Raw genomic sequence first — 17,988 nt, 5'->3', positions numbered from 1 at the left:
ATCCAAATTTCCCCTTCGTTCTTTATGCTATAGTAATTTAGCTCCGTCGGAACGATTGCTTTATATTTTGCTTCTCATCGAAGCATGAAGGCGGATCTGAAGGCGCGAGACAAGTCAGGAACGGTACGGCTGGATCGAAGCCCGGATCGTCGGTCAAAGTTGTCGGCGCAAATGTATAAGCGCAAGCGTGAAGGATCAATTTCAGGATAATTGAGAGTTGCGCGACGAGGGAAAAAAATGGTGCAAATCAACAAGAAAAAAATGTAAAAGTAAATAAATAAAAGGATGAGAGGAAATTCATGAATTGACGCTTAGAATGAATTCGGGTCCAGAAAAGCCAAACTGCTTCACAGGACGTGGCAGTTTAAAAGAATAAAGCGAAAGGAACATGGCGGGTGCGATCATACCAGCACTAATGCACCGGATCCCATCAGAACTCCGAAGTTAAGCGTGCTTGGGCGAGAGTAGTACTAGGATGGGTGACCCCCTGGGAAGTCCTCGTGTTGCACCCCTCCCTTTTTTGTTTCGAAATCCAAATTTCCCCTTCGTTCTTTATGCTGTTGTAATTTAGCTCCGTCGGAACGATTGCTTTATATTTTGCTTCTCATCGACGCATGAAGGCGGATCTGAAGGCGCGAGACAAGTCAGGAACGGTACGGCTGGATCGAAGCCCGGATCGTCGGTCAAAGTTGTCGGCGCAAATTTATAAGCGCAAGCGTGAAGGATCAATTTCAGGATAATTGAGAGTTGTGCGACGAGGGAAAAAAAAGGTGCAAAGCAACAAGAAAAAAATATAAAAGTAAATAAATAAAAGGATGAGAGGAAATTCATGAATTGACGCTTAGAATGAATTCGGGTCCAGAAAAGCCAAACTGCTTCACAGGACGTGGCAGTTTAAAAGAATAAAGCGAAAGGAACATGGCGGGTGCGATCATACCAGCACTAATGCACCGGATCCCATCAGAACTCCGAAGTTAAGCGTGCTTGGGCGACAGTAGTACTAGGATGGGTGACCCTAGGCCTGTCAACGGGTCGGGTCTACACCCGGATCCGGATCGGATCCCTGAAATTTTTGCGGGTATGGGTAGGGATTTAATTCCGTTATCCGTATCCGGATCCGTTTTTTCAAACAAAAAAACGGGTCGGATACGGAATATAGTATTCCGACCCGTATTAGACCCTCATCCGGATATAAATGATTTAATAATTTATAAAAAATATATATTATCAATATAATTTGATTAGGATGATGTATTTGAGTAAAATCAATTTGATTTATTTTCTTATTTGGTTTTTTCTTTGCATTAGCTAGAAATTTGTTTACAAATATATCTTTTTCTCTTTTTTGTTAGAAATTATAAATTTTGGCAAATTTGTTCGGGTAGACCCGACCCGGATCCGAGACTCGCCGGGTCCGGATCCGGAACACAGAATAAAAGACCCGTCGGGTAAACGGGTCGGATCCGGGTCCGGGTCCGGAATAATGAATTCCGGCCCGGACCCGGCCCGTTGACACCCCTAGGTGACCCCCTGGGAAATCCTCGTGTTGCACCCCTCCCTTTTTTGTTTCGAAATCCAAATTTCCCCTTCGTTCTTTATGCTGTAGTAATTTAGCTCCGTCGGAACGATTGCTTTATATTTTGCTTCTCATCGAAGCATGAAGGCGGATCTGAAGGCGCGAGACAAGTCAGGAACGGTACGGCTGGATCGAAGCCCGGATCGTCGGTCAAAGTTGTCGGCGCAAATGTATAAGCGCAAGCGTGAAGGATCAATTTCAGGATAATTGAGAGTTGCGCGACGAGGGAAAAAAAAATGGTGCAAATCAACAAGAAAAAAATGTAAAAGTAAATAAATAAAAGGATGAGGAGAAATTCTTGAATTGACGATTAAAATGAATTCGGGTCCAGAAAAGCCACACTGCTTCACAGGACGGGGCAGTTTAAAAGAATAAAGCGAAAGAAACATGTCGGGTGCGATCATACCAGCACTAATGCACCGGATCCCATCAGAACTCCGAAGTTAAGCGTGCTTGGGCGAGAGTAGTACTAGGATGGGTGACCCCCTGGGAAGTCCTCGTGTTGCACCCCTCCCTTTTTTGTTTCGAAATCCAAATTTCCCCTTCGTTCTTTATGCTGTAGTAATTTAGCTCCGTCGGAACGATTGCTTTATATTTTGCTTCTCATCGAAGCATGAAGGCGGATCTGAAGGCGCGAGACAAGTCAGGAACGGTACGGCTGGATCGAAGCCCGGATCGTCGGTCAAAGTTTTCGGCGCAAATGTATAAGCGCAAGCGTGAAGGATCAATTTCAGGATAATTGAGAGTTGCGCGACGAGGGAAAAAAAAATGGTGCAAATCAACAAGAAAAAAATGTAAAAGTAAATAAAGAAGAGGATGAGAGGAAATTCATGAATTGACGCTTAGAATGAATTCGGGTCCAGAAAAGCCAAACTGCTTCACAGGACGTGACAGTTTAAAAGAATAAAGCGAAAGGAACATGGCGGGTGCGATCATACCAGCACTAATGCACCGGATCCCATCAGAACTTCGAAGTTAAGCGTGCTTGGGCGACAGTAGTACTAGGATGGGCGACCCTAGGCCGGTCAACGGGTCGGGTCTACACCCGGATCCGGATCGGATCCCTGAAATTTTTGCGGGTATGGGTAGGGATTTAATTCCGTTATCCGGATCCGGATCCGTTTTTTCAAACAAAAAAACGGGTCGGATACGGAATATAGTATTCCGACCCGTATTAGACCCGGATCCGGATATAAATGATTTAATAATTTATAAAAAATATATATTATCAATATAATTTGATTAGGATGATGTATTTGAGTAAAATCAATTTGATTTATTTTCTTATTTGGTTTTTTCTTTGCATTAGCTAGAAATTTGTTTACAAATATATCTTTTTCTCTTTTTTGTTAGAAATTATAAATTTTGGGAAATTTGTTCGGGTAGACCCGACCCGGATCCGAGACTCGCCGAGTCCGGATCCGAAACACCGAATAAAAGACCCGTCGGGTAAACGGGTCGGATCCGGGTCCGGGTCCGGAATAATGAATTCCGGCCCGGACCCGGCCCGTTGACACCCCTAGGTGACCCCCTGGGAAATCCTCGTGTTGCACCCCTCCCTTTTTTGTTTCGAAATCCAAATTTTCCCTTCGTTCTTTATGCTGTAGTAATTTAGCTCCGTCGGAACGATTGCTTTATATTTTGCTTCTCATCGAAGCATGAAGGCGGATCTGAAGGCGCGAGACAAGTCAGGAACGGTACGGCTGGATCGAAGCCCGGATCGTCGGTCAAAGTTGTCGGCGCAAATGTATAAGCGCAAGCGTGAAGGATCAATTTCAGGATAATTGAGAGTTGTGCGACGAGGGAAAAAAAAGGTGCAAAGCAACAAGAAAAAAATATAAAAGTAAGTAAATAAAAGGATGTGAGGAAATTCATGAATTGACGCTTAGAATGAATTCGGGTCCAGAAAAGCCAAACTGCTTCACAGGACGTGGCAGTTTAAAAGAATAAAGCGAAAGGAACATGGCGGGTGCGATCATACCAGCACTAATGCACCGGATCCCATCAGAACTTCGAAGTTAAGCGTGCTTGGGCGACAGTAGTACTAGGATGGGCGACCCTAGGCCGGTCAACGGGTCGGGTCTACACCCGGATCCGGATCGGATCCCTGAAATTTTTGCAGGTATGCGTAGGGATTTAATTCCGTTATCCGGATCCGGATCCGTTTTTTCAAACAAAAAAACGGGTCGGATACGGAATATAGTATTCCGACCCGTATTAGACCCGGATCCGGATATAAATGATTTAATAATTTATAAAAAATATATATTATCAATATAATTTGATTAGGATGATGTATTTGAGTAAAATCAATTTGATTTATTTTCTTATTTGGTTTTTTCTTTGCATTAGCTAGAAATTTGTTTACAAATATATCTTTTTCTCTTTTTTGTTAGAAATTATAAATTTTGGGAAATTTGTTCGGGTAGACCCGACCCGGATCCGAGACTCGCCGGGTCCGGATCCGGAACACCGAATAAAAGACCCGTCGGGTAAACGGGTCGGATCCGGGTCCGGGTCCGGAATAATGAATTCCGGCCCGGACCCGGCCCGTTGACACCCCTAGGTGACCCCCTGGGAAATCCTCGTGTTGCACCCCTCCCTTTTTTGTTTCGAAATCCAAATTTCCCCTTCGTTCTTTATGCTATAGTAATTTAGCTCCGTCGGAACGATTGCTTTATATTTTGCTTCTCATCGAAGCATGAAGGCGGATCTGAAGGCGCGAGACAAGTCAGGAACGGTACGGCTGGATCGAAGCCCGGATCGTCGGTCAAAGTTGTCGGCGCAAATGTATAAGCGCAAGCGTGAAAGATCAATTTCAGGATAATTGAGAGTTGCGCGACGAGGGAAAAAAAATGGTGCAAATCAACAAGAAAAAAATGTAAAAGTAAATAAATAAAAGGATGAGAGGAAATTCATGAATTGACGCTTAGAATGAATTCGGGTCCAGAAAAGCCAAACTGCTTCACAGGACGTGGCAGTTTAAAAGAATAAAGCGAAAGGAACATGGCGGGTGCGATCATACCAGCACTAATGCACCGGATCCCATCAGAACTCCGAAGTTAAGCGTGCTTGGGCGAGAGTAGTACTAGGATGGGTGACCCCCTGGGAAGTCCTCGTGTTGCACCCCTCCCTTTTTTGTTTCGAAATCCAAATTTCCCCTTCGTTCTTTATGCTGTTGTAATTTAGCTCCGTCGGAACGATTGCTTTATATTTTGCTTCTCATCGACGCATGAAGGCGGATCTGAAGGCGCGAGACAAGTCAGGAACGGTACGGCTGGATCGAAGCCCGGATCGTCGGTCAAAGTTGTCGGCGCAAATTTATAAGCGCAAGCGTGAAGGATCAATTTCAGGATAATTGAGAGTTGTGCGACGAGGGAAAAAAAAGGTGCAAAGCAACAAGAAAAAAATATAAAAGTAAATAAATAAAAGGATGAGAGGAAATTCATGAATTGACGCTTAGAATGAATTCGGGTCCAGAAAAGCCAAACTGCTTCACAGGACGTGGCAGTTTAAAAAAATAAAGCGAAAGGAACATGGCGGGTGCGATCATACCAGCACTAATGCACCGGATCCCATCAGAACTCCGAAGTTAAGCGTGCTTGGGCGACAGTAGTACTAGGATGGGTGACCCTAGGCCTGTCAACGGGTCGGGTCTAGACCCGGATCCGGATCGGATCCCTGAAATTTTTGCGGGTATGGGTAGGGATTTAATTCCGTTATCCGTATCCGGATCCGTTTTTTCAAACAAAAAAACGGGTCGGATACGGAATATAGTATTCCGACCCGTATTAGACCCTCATCCGGATATAAATGATTTAATAATTTATAAAAAATATATATTATCAATATAATTTGATTAGGATGATGTATTTGAGTAAAATCAATTTGATTTATTTTCTTATTTGGTTTTTTCTTTGCATTAGCTAGAAATTTGTTTACAAATATATCTTTTTCTCTTTTTTGTTAGAAATTATAAATTTTGGCAAATTTGTTCGGGTAGACCCGACCCGGATCCGAGACTCGCCGGGTCCGGATCCGGAACACAGAATAAAAGACCCGTCGGGTAAACGGGTCGGATCCGGGTCCGGGTCCGGAATAATGAATTCCGGCCCGGACCCGGCCCGTTGACACCCCTAGGTGACCCCCTGGGAAATCCTCGTGTTGCACCCCTCCCTTTTTTGTTTCGAAATCCAAATTTCCCCTTCGTTCTTTATGCTGTAGTAATTTAGCTCCGTCGGAACGATTGCTTTATATTTTGCTTCTCATCGAAGCATGAAAGCGGATCTGAAGGCGCGAGACAAGTCAGGAACGGTACGGCTGGATCGAAGCCCGGATCGTCGGTCAAAGTTGTCGGCGCAAATGTATAAGCGCAAGCGTGAAGGATCAATTTCAGGATAATTGAGAGTTGCGCGACGAGGGAAAAAAAAATGGTGCAAATCAACAAGAAAAAAATGTAAAAGTAAATAAATAAAAGGATGAGGAGAAATTCTTGAATTGACGATTAAAATGAATTCGGGTCCAGAAAAGCCACACTGCTTCACAGGACGGGGCAGTTTAAAAGAATAAAGCGAAAGAAACATGTCGGGTGCGATCATACCAGCACTAATGCACCGGATCCCATCAGAACTCCGAAGTTAAGCGTGCTTGGGCGAGAGTAGTACTAGGATGGGTGACCCCCTGGGAAGTCCTCGTGTTGCACCCCTCCCTTTTTTGTTTCGAAATCCAAATTTCCCCTTCGTTCTTTATGCTGTAGTAATTTAGCTCCGTCGGAACGATTGCTTTATATTTTGCTTCTCATCGAAGCATGAAGGCGGATCTGAAGGCGCGAGAGAAGTCAGGAACGGTACGGCTGGATCGAAGCCCGGATCGTCGGTCAAAGTTTTCGGCGCAAATGTATAAGCGCAAGCGTGAAGGATCAATTTCAGGATAATTGAGAGTTGCGCGACGAGGGAAAAAAAAATGGTGCAAATCAACAAGAAAAAAATGTAAAAGTAAATAAAGAAGAGGATGAGAGGAAATTCATGAATTGACGCTTAGAATGAATTCGGGTCCAGAAAAGCCAAACTGCTTCACAGGACGTGACAGTTTAAAAGAATAAAGCGAAAGGAACATGGCGGGTGCGATCATACCAGCACTAATGCACCGGATCCCATCAGAACTTCGAAGTTAAGCGTGCTTGGGCGACAGTAGTACTAGGATGGGCGACCCTAGGCCGGTCAACGGGTCGGGTCTACACCCGGATCCGGATCGGATCCCTGAAATTTTTGCGGGTATGGGTAGGGATTTAATTCCGTTATCCGGATCCGGATCCGTTTTTTCAAACAAAAAAACGGGTCGGATACGGAATATAGTATTCCGACCCGTATTAGACCCGGATCCGGATATAAATGATTTAATAATTTATAAAAAATATATATTATCAATATAATTTGATTAGGATGATGTATTTGAGTAAAATCAATTTGATTTATTTTCTTATTTGGTTTTTTCTTTGCATTAGCTAGAAATTTGTTTACAAATATATCTTTTTCTCTTTTTTGTTAGAAATTATAAATTTTGGGAAATTTGTTCGGGTAGACCCGACCCGGATCCGAGACTCGCCGAGTCCGGATCCGAAACACCGAATAAAAGACCCGTCGGGTAAACGGGTCGGATCCGGGTCCGGGTCCGGAATAATGAATTCCGGCCCGGACCCGGCCCGTTGACACCCCTAGGTGACCCCCTGGGAAATCCTCGTGTTGCACCCCTCCCTTTTTTGTTTCGAAATCCAAATTTTCCCTTCGTTCTTTATGCTGTAGTAATTTAGCTCCGTCGGAACGATTGATTTATATTTTGCTTCTCATCGAAACATGAAGGCGGATCTGAAGGCGCGAGACAAGTCAGGAACGGTACGGCTGGATCGAAGCCCGGATCGTCGGTCAAAGTTGTCGGCGCAAATGTATAAGCGCAAGCGTGAAGGATCAATTTCAGGATAATTGAGAGTTGTGCGACGAGGGAAAAAAAAGGTGCAAAGCAACAAGAAAAAAATATAAAAGTAAATAAATAAAAGGATGTGAGGAAATTCATGAATTGACGCTTAGAATGAATTCGGGTCCAGAAAAGCCAAACTGCTTCACAGGACGTGGCAGTTTAAAAGAATAAAGCGAAAGGAACATGGCGGGTGCGATCATACCAGCACTAATGCACCGGATCCCATCAGAACTTCGAAGTTAAGCGTGCTTGGGCGAGAGTAGTACTAGGATGGGTGACCCCCTGGGAAGTCCTCGTGTTGCACCCCTCCCTTTTTTGTTTCGAAATCCAAATTTCCCCTTCGTTCTTTATGCTGTAGTAATTTAGCTCCGTCGGAACGATTGCTTTATATTTTGCTTCTCATCGAAGCATGAAGGCGGATCTGAAGGCGCGAGACAAGTCAGGAACGGTACGGCTGGATCGAAGCCCGGATCGTCGGTCAAAGTTGTCGGCGCAAATGTATAAGCGCAAGCGTGAAAGATCAATTTCAGGATAATTGAGAGTTGCGCGACGAGGGAAAAAAAAATGGTGCAAATCAACAATAAAAAAATGTAAAAGTAAATAAATAAAAGGATGAGGGGAAATTCTTCAATTGACGCTTAAAATGAATTCGGGTCCAGAAAAGCCACACTGCTTCACAGGACGGGGCAGTTTAAAAGAATAAAGCGAAAGGAACATGGCGGGTGCGATCATACCAGCACTAATGCACCGGATCCCATCAGAACTCCGAAGTTAAGCGTGCTTGGGCGAGAGTAGTACTAGGATGGGTGACCCCCTGGGAAGTCCTCGTGTTGCACCCCTCCCTTTTTTGTTTCGAAATCCAAATTTCCCCTTCGTTCTTTATGCTGTAGTAATTTAGCTCCGTCGGAACGATTGCTTTATATTTTGCTTCTTATCGAAGCATGAAGGCGGATCTGAAGGCGCGAGACAAGTCAGGAACGGTACGGCTGGATCGAAGCCCGGATCGTCGGTCAATGTTGTCGGCGCAAATGTATAAGCGCAAGCGTGAAGGATCAATTTCAGGATAATTGAGAGTTGTGCGACGAGTGAAAAAAAAGGTGCAAAGCAACAAGAAAAAAATATAAAAGTAAATAAATAAAAGGATGAGAGGAAATTCATGAATTGACGCTTAGAATGAATTCGGGTCCAGAAAAGCCAAACTGCTTCACAGGACGTGGCAGTTTAAAAGAATAAAGCGAAAGGAACATGGCGGGTGCGATCATACCAGCACTAATGCACCGGATCCCATCAGAACTCCGATGTTAAGCGTGCTTGGGCGACAGTAGTACTAGGATGGGTGACCCTAGGCCTGTCAACGGGTCGGGTCTAGACCCGGATCCGGATCGGATCCCTGAAATTTTTTCGGGTATGGGTAGGGATTTAATTCCGTTATCCGGATCCGGATCCGTTTTTTCAAACAAAAAATCGGGTCGGATACGGAATATAATATTCCGACCCGTATTAGACCCAGATCCGGATATAAATGATTTAATAATTTATAAAAAATATATATTATCAATATAATTTGATTAGGATGATGTATTTGAGTAAAATCAATTTGATTTATTTTCTTATTTGGTTTTTTCTTTGCATTAGTTAGAAATTAGTTTACAAATATATCTTTTTCTCTTTTTTGTTAGAAATTATAAATTTTGGCAAATTTGTTCGGGTAGACCCGACCCGGATCCGAGACTCGCCGGGTCCGGATCCGGAACACAGAATAAAAGACCCGTCGGGTAAACGGGTCGGATCCGGGTCCGGGTCCGGAATAATGAATTCCGGCCCGGACCCGGCCCGTTGACACCCCTAGGTGACCCCCTGGGAAATCCTCGTGTTGCACCCCTCCCTTTTTTGTTTCGAAATCCAAATTTCCCCTTCGTTCTTTATGCTGTAGTAATTTAGCTCCGTCGGAACGATTGCTTTATATTTTGCTTCTCATCGAAGCATGAAGGCGGATCTGAAGGCGCGAGACAAGTCAGGAACGGTACGGCTGGATCGAAGCCCGGATCGTCGGTCAAAGTTGTCGGCGCAAATGTATAAGCGCAAGCGTGAAGGATCAATTTCAGGATAATTGAGAGTTGCGCGACGAGGGAAAAAAAAATGGTGCAAATCAACAAGAAAAAAATGTAAAAGTAAATAAATAAAAGCATGAGGGGAAATTCTTGAATTGACGCTTAAAATGAATTCGGGTCCAGAAAAGCCACACTGCTTCACAGGACGGGGCAGTTTAAAAGAATAAAGCGAAAGGAACATGGCGGGTGCGATCATACCAGCACTAATGCACCGGATCCCATCAGAACTCCGAAGTTAAGCGTGCTTGGGCGAGAGTAGTACTAGGATGGGTGACCCCCTGGGAAGTCCTCGTGTTGCACCCCTCCCTTTTTTGTTTCGAAATCCAAATTTCCCCTTCGTTCTTTATGCTGTAGTAATTTAGTTCCGTCGGAACGATTGCTTTATATTTTGCTTCTTATCGAAGCATGAAGGCGGATCTGAAGGCGCGAGACAAGTCAGGAACGGTACGGCTGGATCGAAGCCCGGATCGTCGGTCAATGTTGTCGGCGCAAATGTATAAGCGCAAGCGTGAAGGATCAATTTCAGGATAATTGAGAGTTGTGCGACGAGTGAAAAAAAAGGTGCAAAGCAACAAGAAAAAAATATAAAAGTAAATAAATAAAAGGATGAGAGGAAATTCATGAATTGACGCTTAGAATGAATTCGGGTCCAGAAAAGCCAAACTGCTTCACAGGACGTGGCAGTTTAAAAGAATAAAGCGAAAGGAACATGGCGGGTGCGATCATACCAGCACTAATGCACCGGATCCCATCAGAACTCCGATGTTAAGCGTGCTTGGGCGACAGTAGTACTAGGATGGGTGACCCTAGGCCTGTCAACGGGTCGGGTCTAGACCCGGATCCGGATCGGATCCCTGAAATTTTTTCGGGTATGGGTAGGGATTTAATTCCGTTATCCGGATCCGGATCCGTTTTTTCAAACAAAAAATCGGGTCGGATACGGAATATAATATTCCGACCCGTATTAGACCCAGATCCGGATATAAATGATTTAATAATTTATAAAAAATATATATTATCAATATAATTTGATTAGGATGATGTATTTGAGTAAAATCAATTTGATTTATTTTCTTATTTGGTTTTTTCTTTGCATTAGTTAGAAATTAGTTTACAAATATATCTTTTTCTCTTTTTTGTTAGAAATTATAAATTTTGGCAAATTTGTTCGGGTAGACCCGACCCGGATCCGAGACTCGCCGGGTCCGGATCCGGAACACAGAATAAAAGACCCGTCGGGTAAACGGGTCGGATCCGGGTCCGGGTCCGGAATAATGAATTCCGGCCCGGACCCGGCCCGTTGACACCCCTAGGTGACCCCCTGGGAAATCCTCGTGTTGCACCCCTCCCTTTTTTGTTTCGAAATCCAAATTTCCCCTTCGTTCTTTATGCTGTAGTAATTTAGCTCCGTCGGAACGATTGCTTTATATTTTGCTTCTCATCGAAGCATGAAGGCGGATCTGAAGGCGCGAGACAAGTCAGGAACGGTACGGCTGGATCGAAGCCCGGATCGTCGGTCAAAGTTGTCGGCGCAAATGCATAAGCGCAAGCGTGAAGGATCAATTTCAGGATAATTGAGAGTTGCGCGACGAGGGAAAAAAAAATGGTGCAAATCAACAAGAAAAAAATGTAAAAGTAAATAAATAAAAGGATGAGGGGAAATTCTTGAATTGACGCTTAAAATGAATTCGGGTCCAGAAAAGCCACACTGCTTCACAGGACGGGGCAGTTTAAAAGAATAAAGCGAAAGGAACATGGCGGGTGCGATCATACCAGCACTAATGCACCGGATCCCATCAGAACTCCGAAGTTAAGCGTGCTTGGGCGAGAGTAGTACTAGGATGGGTGACCCCCTGGGAAGTCCTCGTGTTGCACCCCTCCCTTTTTTGTTTCGAAATCCAAATTTCCCCTTCGTTCTTTATGCTGTAGTAATTTAGCTCCGTCGGAACGATTGCTTTATATTTTGCTTCTCATCGAAGCATGAAGGCGGATCTGAAGGCGCGAGACAAGTCAGGAACGGTACGGCTGGATCGAAGCCCGGATCGTCGGTCAAAGTTTTCGGCGCAAATGTATAAGCGCAAGCGTGAAGGATCAATTTCAGGATAATTGAGAGTTGCGCGACGAGGGAAAAAAAAATGGTGCAAATCAACAAGAAAAAAATGTAAAAGTAAATAAAGAAGAGGATGAGAGGAAATTCATGAATTGACGCTTAGAATGAATTCGGGTCCAGAAAAGCCAAACTGCTTCACAGGACGTGACAGTTTAAAAGAATAAAGCGAAAGGAACATGGCGGGTGCGATCATACCAGCACTAATGCACCGGATCCCATCAGAACTTCGAAGTTAAGCGTGCTTGGGCGACAGTAGTACTAGGATGGGCGACCCTAGGCCGGTCAACGGGTCGGGTCTACACCCGGATCCGGATCGGATCCCTGAAATTTTTGCGGGTATGGGTAGGGATTTAATTCCGTTATCCGGATCCGGATCCGTTTTTTCAAACAAAAAAACGGGTCGGATACGGAATATAGTATTCCGACCCGTATTAGACCCGGATCCGGATATAAATGATTTAATAATTTATAAAAAATATATATTATCAATATAATTTGATTAGGATGATGTATTTGAGTAAAATCAATTTGATTTATTTTCTTATTTGGTTTTTTCTTTGCATTAGCTAGAAATTTGTTTACAAATATATCTTTTTCTCTTTTTTGTTAGAAATTATAAATTTTGGGAAATTTGTTCGGGTAGACCCGACCCGGATCCGAGACTCGCCGAGTCCGGATCCGAAACACCGAATAAAAGACCCGTCGGGTAAACGGGTCGGATCCGGGTCCGGGTCCGGAATAATGAATTCCGGCCCGGACCCGGCCCGTTGACACCCCTAGGTGACCCCCTGGGAAATCCTCGTGTTGCACCCCTCCCTTTTTTGTTTCGAAATCCAAATTTTCCCTTCGTTCTTTATGCTGTAGTAATTTAGCTCCGTCGGAACGATTGATTTATATTTTGCTTCTCATCGAAACATGAAGGCGGATCTGAAGGCGCGAGACAAGTCAGGAACGGTACGGCTGGATCGAAGCCCGGATCGTCGGTCAAAGTTGTCGGCGCAAATGTATAAGCGCAAGCGTGAAGGATCAATTTCAGGATAATTGAGAGTTGTGCGACGAGGGAAAAAAAAGGTGCAAAGCAACAAGAAAAAAATATAAAAGTAAATAAATAAAAGGATGTGAGGAAATTCATGAATTGACGCTTAGAATGAATTCGGGTCCAGAAAAGCCAAACTGCTTCACAGGACGTGGCAGTTTAAAAGAATAAAGCGAAAGGAACATGGCGGGTGCGATCATACCAGCACTAATGCACCGGATCCCATCAGAACTTCGAAGTTAAGCGTGCTTGGGCGAGAGTAGTACTAGGATGGGTGACCCCCTGGGAAGTCCTCGTGTTGCACCCCTCCCTTTTTTGTTTCGAAATCCAAATTTCCCCTTCGTTCTTTATGCTGTAGTAATTTAGCTCCGTCGGAACGATTGCTTTATATTTTGCTTCTCATCGAAGCATGAAGGCGGATCTGAAGGCGCGAGACAAGTCAGGAACGGTACGGCTGGATCGAAGCCCGGATCGTCGGTCAAAGTTGTCGGCGCAAATGTATAAGCGCAAGCGTGAAAGATCAATTTCAGGATAATTGAGAGTTGCGCGACGAGGGAAAAAAAAATGGTGCAAATCAACAATAAAAAAATGTAAAAGTAAATAAATAAAAGGATGAGGGGAAATTCTTCAATTGACGCTTAAAATGAATTCGGGTCCAGAAAAGCCACACTGCTTCACAGGACGGGGCAGTTTAAAAGAATAAAGCGAAAGGAACATGGCGGGTGCGATCATACCAGCACTAATGCACCGGATCCCATCAGAACTCCGAAGTTAAGCGTGCTTGGGCGAGAGTAGTACTAGGATGGGTGACCCCCTGGGAAGTCCTCGTGTTGCACCCCTCCCTTTTTTGTTTCGAAATCCAAATTTCCCCTTCGTTCTTTATGCTGTAGTAATTTAGCTCCGTCGGAACGATTGCTTTATATTTTGCTTCTTATCGAAGCATGAAGGCGGATCTGAAGGCGCGAGACAAGTCAGGAACGGTACGGCTGGATCGAAGCCCGGATCGTCGGTCAATGTTGTCGGCGCAAATGTATAAGCGCAAGCGTGAAGGATCAATTTCAGGATAATTGAGAGTTGTGCGACGAGTGAAAAAAAAGGTGCAAAGCAACAAGAAAAAAATATAAAAGTAAATAAATAAAAGGATGAGAGGAAATTCATGAATTGACGCTTAGAATGAATTCGGGTCCAGAAAAGCCAAACTGCTTCACAGGACGTGGCAGTTTAAAAGAATAAAGCGAAAGGAACATGGCGGGTGCGATCATACCAGCACTAATGCACCGGATCCCATCAGAACTCCGATGTTAAGCGTGCTTGGGCGACAGTAGTACTAGGATGGGTGACCCTAGGCCTGTCAACGGGTCGGGTCTAGACCCGGATCCGGATCGGATCCCTGAAATTTTTTCGGGTATGGGTAGGGATTTAATTCCGTTATCCGGATCCGGATCCGTTTTTTCAAACAAAAAATCGGGTCGGATACGGAATATAATATTCCGACCCGTATTAGACCCAGATCCGGATATAAATGATTTAATAATTTATAAAAAATATATATTATCAATATAATTTGATTAGGATGATGTATTTGAGTAAAATCAATTTGATTTATTTTCTTATTTGGTTTTTTCTTTGCATTAGTTAGAAATTAGTTTACAAATATATCTTTTTCTCTTTTTTGTTAGAAATTATAAATTTTGGCAAATTTGTTCGGGTAGACCCGACCCGGATCCGAGACTCGCCGGGTCCGGATCCGGAACACAGAATAAAAGACCCGTCGGGTAAACGGGTCGGATCCGGGTCCGGGTCCGGAATAATGAATTCCGGCCCGGACCCGGCCCGTTGACACCCCTAGGTGACCCCCTGGGAAATCCTCGTGTTGCACCCCTCCCTTTTTTGTTTCGAAATCCAAATTTCCCCTTCGTTCTTTATGCTGTAGTAATTTAGCTCCGTCGGAACGATTGCTTTATATTTTGCTTCTCATCGAAGCATGAAGGCGGATCTGAAGGCGCGAGACAAGTCAGGAACGGTACGGCTGGATCGAAGCCCGGATCGTCGGTCAAAGTTGTCGGCGCAAATGCATAAGCGCAAGCGTGAAGGATCAATTTCAGGATAATTGAGAGTTGCGCGACGAGGGAAAAAAAAATGGTGCAAATCAACAAGAAAAAAATGTAAAAGTAAATAAATAAAAGGATGAGGGGAAATTCTTGAATTGACGCTTAAAATGAATTCGGGTCCAGAAAAGCCACACTGCTTCACAGGACGGGGCAGTTTAAAAGAATAAAGCGAAAGGAACATGGCGGGTGCGATCATACCAGCACTAATGCACCGGATCCCATCAGAACTCCGAAGTTAAGCGTGCTTGGGCGAGAGTAGTACTAGGATGGGTGACCCCCTGGGAAGTCCTCGTGTTGCACCCCTCCCTTTTTTGTTTCGAAATCCAAATTTCCCCTTCGTTCTTTATGCTGTAGTAATTTAGCTCCGTCGGAACGATTGCTTTATATTTTGCTTCTCATCGAAGCATGAAGGCGGATCTGAAGGCGCGAGACAAGTCAGGAAAGGTACGGCTGGATCGAAGCCCGGATCGTCGGTCAAAGTTGTCGGCGCAAATGTATAAGCGCAAGCGTGAAGGATCAATTTCAGGATAATTGAGAGTTGCGCGACGAGGGAAAAAAAAATGGTGCAAATCAACAAGAAAAAAATGTAAAAGTAAATAAAGAAGAGGATGAGAGGAAATTCATGAATTGACGCTTAGAATGAATTCGGGTCCAGAAAAGCCAAACTGCTTCACAGGACGTGACAGTTTAAAAGAATAAAGCGAAAGGAACATGGCGGGTGCGATCATACCAGCACTAATGCACCGGATCCCATCAGAACTTCGAAGTTAAGCGTGCTTGGGCGACAGTAGTACTAGGATGGGCGACCCTAGGCCGGTCAACGGGTCGGGTCTACACCCGGATCCGGATCGGATCCCTGAAATTTTTGCGGGTATGGGTAGGGATTTAATTCCGTTATCCGGATCCGGATCCGTTTTTTCAAACAAAAAAACGGGTCGGATACGGAATATAGTATTCCGACCCGTATTAGACCCGGATCCGGATATAAATGATTTAATAATTTATAAAAAATATATATTATCAATATAATTTGATTAGGATGATGTATTTGAGTAAAATCAATTTGATTTATTTTCTTATTTGGTTTTTTCTTTGCATTAGCTAGAAATTTGTTTACAAATATATCTTTTTCTCTTTTTTGTTAGAAATTATAAATTTTGGGAAATTTGTTCGGGTAGACCCGACCCGGATCCGAGACTCGCCGAGTCCGGATCCGAAACACCGAATAAAAGACCCGTCGGGTAAACGGGTCGGATCCGGGTCCGGGTCCGGAATAATGAATTCCGGCCCGGACCCGGCCCGTTGACACCCCTAGGTGACCCCCTGGGAAATCCTCGTGTTGCACCCCTCCCTTTTTTGTTTCGAAATCCAAATTTTCCCTTCGTTCTTTATGCTGTAGTAATTTAGCTCCGTCGGAACGATTGATTTATATTTTGCTTCTCATCGAAACATGAAGGCGGATCTGAAGGCGCGAGACAAGTCAGGAACGGTACGGCTGGATCGAAGCCCGGATCGTCGGTCAAAGTTGTCGGCGCAAATGTATAAGCGCAAGCGTGAAGGATCAATTTCAGGATAATTGAGAGTTGTGCGACGAGGGAAAAAAAAGGTGCAAAGCAACAAGAAAAAAATATAAAAGTAAATAAATAAAAGGATGTGAGGAAATTCATGAATTGACGCTTAGAATGAATTCGGGTCCAGAAAAGCCAAACTGCTTCACAGGACGTGGCAGTTTAAAAGAATAAAGCGAAAGGAACATGGCGGGTGCGATCATACCAGCACTAATGCACCGGATCCCATCAGAACTTCGAAGTTAAGCGTGCTTGGGCGAGAGTAGTACTAGGATGGGTGACCCCCTGGGAAGTCCTCGTGTTGCACCCCTCCCTTTTTTGTTTCGAAATCCAAATTTCCCCTTCGTTCTTTATGCTGTAGTAATTTAGCTCCGTCGGAACGATTGCTTTATATTTTGCTTCTCATCGAAGCATGAAGGCGGATCTGAAGGCGCGAGACAAGTCAGGAACGGTACGGCTGGATCGAAGCCCGGATCGTCGGTCAAAGTTGTCGGCGCAAATGTATAAGCGCAAGCGTGAAAGATCAATTTCAGGATAATTGAGAGTTGCGCGACGAGGGAAAAAAAAATGGTGCAAATCAACAATAAAAAAATGTAAAAGTAAATAAATAAAAGGATGAGGGGAAATTCTTCAATTGACGCTTAAAATGAATTCGGGTCCAGAAAAGCCACACTGCTTCACAGGACGGGGCAGTTTAAAAGAATAAAGCGAAAGGAACATGGCGGGTGCGATCATACCAGCACTAATGCACCGGATCCCATCAGAACTCCGAAGTTAAGCGTGCTTGGGCGAGAGTAGTACTAGGATGGGTGACCCCCTGGGAAGTCCTCGTGTTGCACCCCTCCCTTTTTTGTTTCGAAATCCAAATTTCCCCTTCGTTCTTTATGCTGTAGTAATTTAGCTCCGTCGGAACGATTGCTTTATATTTTGCTTCTTATCGAAGCATGAAGGCGGATCTGAAGGCGCGAGACAAGTCAGGAACGGTACGGCTGGATCGAAGCCCGGATCGTCGGTCAATGTTGTCGGCGCAAATGTATAAGCGCAAGCGTGAAGGATCAATTTCAGGATAATTGAGAGTTGTGCGACGAGTGAAAAAAAAGGTGCAAAGCAACAAGAAAAAAATATAAAAGTAAATAAATAAAAGGATGAGAGGAAATTCATGAATTGACGCTTAGAATGAATTCGGGTCCAGAAAAGCCAAACTGCTTCACAGGACGTGGCAGTTTAAAAGAATAAAGCGAAAGGAACATGGCGGGTGCGATCATACCAGCACTAATGCACCGGATCCCATCAGAACTCCGATGTTAAGCGTGCTTGGGCGACAGTAGTACTAGGATGGGTGACCCTAGGCCTGTCAACGGGTCGGGTCTAGACCCGGATCCGGATCGGATCCCTGAAATTTTTTCGGGTATGGGTAGGGATTTAATTCCGTTATCCGGATCCGGATCCGTTTTTTCAAACAAAAAATCGGGTCGGATACGGAATATAATATTCCGACCCGTA

At 44.3% G+C, this 17,988-nt stretch overlaps 13 non-coding genes and 11 pseudogenes across 13 annotated transcripts; all 24 read left to right on the top strand.

Moving 5' to 3' along the window:
• The first annotated feature begins 393 nt into the window (after positions 1-393).
• On the top strand, positions 394-512 carry LOC140020909 (5S ribosomal RNA). The gene has a single exon (XR_011824879.1). It is a non-coding gene; the product is annotated as a 5S ribosomal RNA (ribosomal RNA).
• A 411-nt stretch (positions 513-923) lies between these two features.
• LOC140018500 (5S ribosomal RNA) lies at positions 924-1,047 on the top strand (annotated as a pseudogene).
• Positions 1,048-1,968: 921 nt separating this feature from the next.
• LOC140020908 (5S ribosomal RNA) lies at positions 1,969-2,087 on the top strand. The gene has a single exon (XR_011824878.1). It is a non-coding gene; the product is annotated as a 5S ribosomal RNA (ribosomal RNA).
• Positions 2,088-2,500: 413 nt separating this feature from the next.
• On the top strand, positions 2,501-2,618 carry LOC140020357 (5S ribosomal RNA; annotated as a pseudogene).
• A 925-nt stretch (positions 2,619-3,543) lies between these two features.
• On the top strand, positions 3,544-3,661 carry LOC140020356 (5S ribosomal RNA; annotated as a pseudogene).
• Positions 3,662-4,587: 926 nt separating this feature from the next.
• LOC140020907 (5S ribosomal RNA) lies at positions 4,588-4,706 on the top strand. Its single transcript, XR_011824877.1, has one exon. It is a non-coding gene; the product is annotated as a 5S ribosomal RNA (ribosomal RNA).
• Positions 4,707-5,117: 411 nt separating this feature from the next.
• Positions 5,118-5,235, top strand: LOC140018899 (5S ribosomal RNA; annotated as a pseudogene).
• Positions 5,236-6,162: 927 nt separating this feature from the next.
• Positions 6,163-6,281, top strand: LOC140020906 (5S ribosomal RNA). Its single transcript, XR_011824876.1, has one exon. It is a non-coding gene; the product is annotated as a 5S ribosomal RNA (ribosomal RNA).
• Positions 6,282-6,694: 413 nt separating this feature from the next.
• On the top strand, positions 6,695-6,812 carry LOC140020355 (5S ribosomal RNA; annotated as a pseudogene).
• A 925-nt stretch (positions 6,813-7,737) lies between these two features.
• Positions 7,738-7,856, top strand: LOC140017717 (5S ribosomal RNA). The gene has a single exon (XR_011824023.1). It is a non-coding gene; the product is annotated as a 5S ribosomal RNA (ribosomal RNA).
• A 413-nt stretch (positions 7,857-8,269) lies between these two features.
• LOC140020905 (5S ribosomal RNA) lies at positions 8,270-8,388 on the top strand. Its single transcript, XR_011824875.1, has one exon. It is a non-coding gene; the product is annotated as a 5S ribosomal RNA (ribosomal RNA).
• Positions 8,389-8,799: 411 nt separating this feature from the next.
• On the top strand, positions 8,800-8,917 carry LOC140020140 (5S ribosomal RNA; annotated as a pseudogene).
• Positions 8,918-9,844: 927 nt separating this feature from the next.
• Positions 9,845-9,963, top strand: LOC140020904 (5S ribosomal RNA). Its single transcript, XR_011824874.1, has one exon. It is a non-coding gene; the product is annotated as a 5S ribosomal RNA (ribosomal RNA).
• Positions 9,964-10,374: 411 nt separating this feature from the next.
• On the top strand, positions 10,375-10,492 carry LOC140020139 (5S ribosomal RNA; annotated as a pseudogene).
• A 927-nt stretch (positions 10,493-11,419) lies between these two features.
• Positions 11,420-11,538, top strand: LOC140020903 (5S ribosomal RNA). Its single transcript, XR_011824873.1, has one exon. It is a non-coding gene; the product is annotated as a 5S ribosomal RNA (ribosomal RNA).
• A 413-nt stretch (positions 11,539-11,951) lies between these two features.
• LOC140020353 (5S ribosomal RNA) lies at positions 11,952-12,069 on the top strand (annotated as a pseudogene).
• A 925-nt stretch (positions 12,070-12,994) lies between these two features.
• On the top strand, positions 12,995-13,113 carry LOC140017715 (5S ribosomal RNA). Its single transcript, XR_011824021.1, has one exon. It is a non-coding gene; the product is annotated as a 5S ribosomal RNA (ribosomal RNA).
• A 413-nt stretch (positions 13,114-13,526) lies between these two features.
• On the top strand, positions 13,527-13,645 carry LOC140020902 (5S ribosomal RNA). Its single transcript, XR_011824872.1, has one exon. It is a non-coding gene; the product is annotated as a 5S ribosomal RNA (ribosomal RNA).
• Positions 13,646-14,056: 411 nt separating this feature from the next.
• LOC140020138 (5S ribosomal RNA) lies at positions 14,057-14,174 on the top strand (annotated as a pseudogene).
• Positions 14,175-15,101: 927 nt separating this feature from the next.
• LOC140020901 (5S ribosomal RNA) lies at positions 15,102-15,220 on the top strand. Its single transcript, XR_011824871.1, has one exon. It is a non-coding gene; the product is annotated as a 5S ribosomal RNA (ribosomal RNA).
• A 413-nt stretch (positions 15,221-15,633) lies between these two features.
• Positions 15,634-15,751, top strand: LOC140020352 (5S ribosomal RNA; annotated as a pseudogene).
• Positions 15,752-16,676: 925 nt separating this feature from the next.
• Positions 16,677-16,795, top strand: LOC140017714 (5S ribosomal RNA). Its single transcript, XR_011824020.1, has one exon. It is a non-coding gene; the product is annotated as a 5S ribosomal RNA (ribosomal RNA).
• A 413-nt stretch (positions 16,796-17,208) lies between these two features.
• On the top strand, positions 17,209-17,327 carry LOC140020900 (5S ribosomal RNA). The gene has a single exon (XR_011824870.1). It is a non-coding gene; the product is annotated as a 5S ribosomal RNA (ribosomal RNA).
• Positions 17,328-17,738: 411 nt separating this feature from the next.
• LOC140020137 (5S ribosomal RNA) lies at positions 17,739-17,856 on the top strand (annotated as a pseudogene).
• Positions 17,857-17,988: the final 132 nt, after the last annotated feature.

This window comes from Coffea arabica, chromosome 11c (genome assembly GCF_036785885.1).
Source record: "Coffea arabica cultivar ET-39 chromosome 11c, Coffea Arabica ET-39 HiFi, whole genome shotgun sequence".
Classification (NCBI taxonomy): domain Eukaryota; kingdom Viridiplantae; phylum Streptophyta; class Magnoliopsida; order Gentianales; family Rubiaceae; genus Coffea; species Coffea arabica.
Note: the sequence above shows the minus strand (reverse complement) of the source record. Positions and strands in the feature narration are given on the sequence as shown.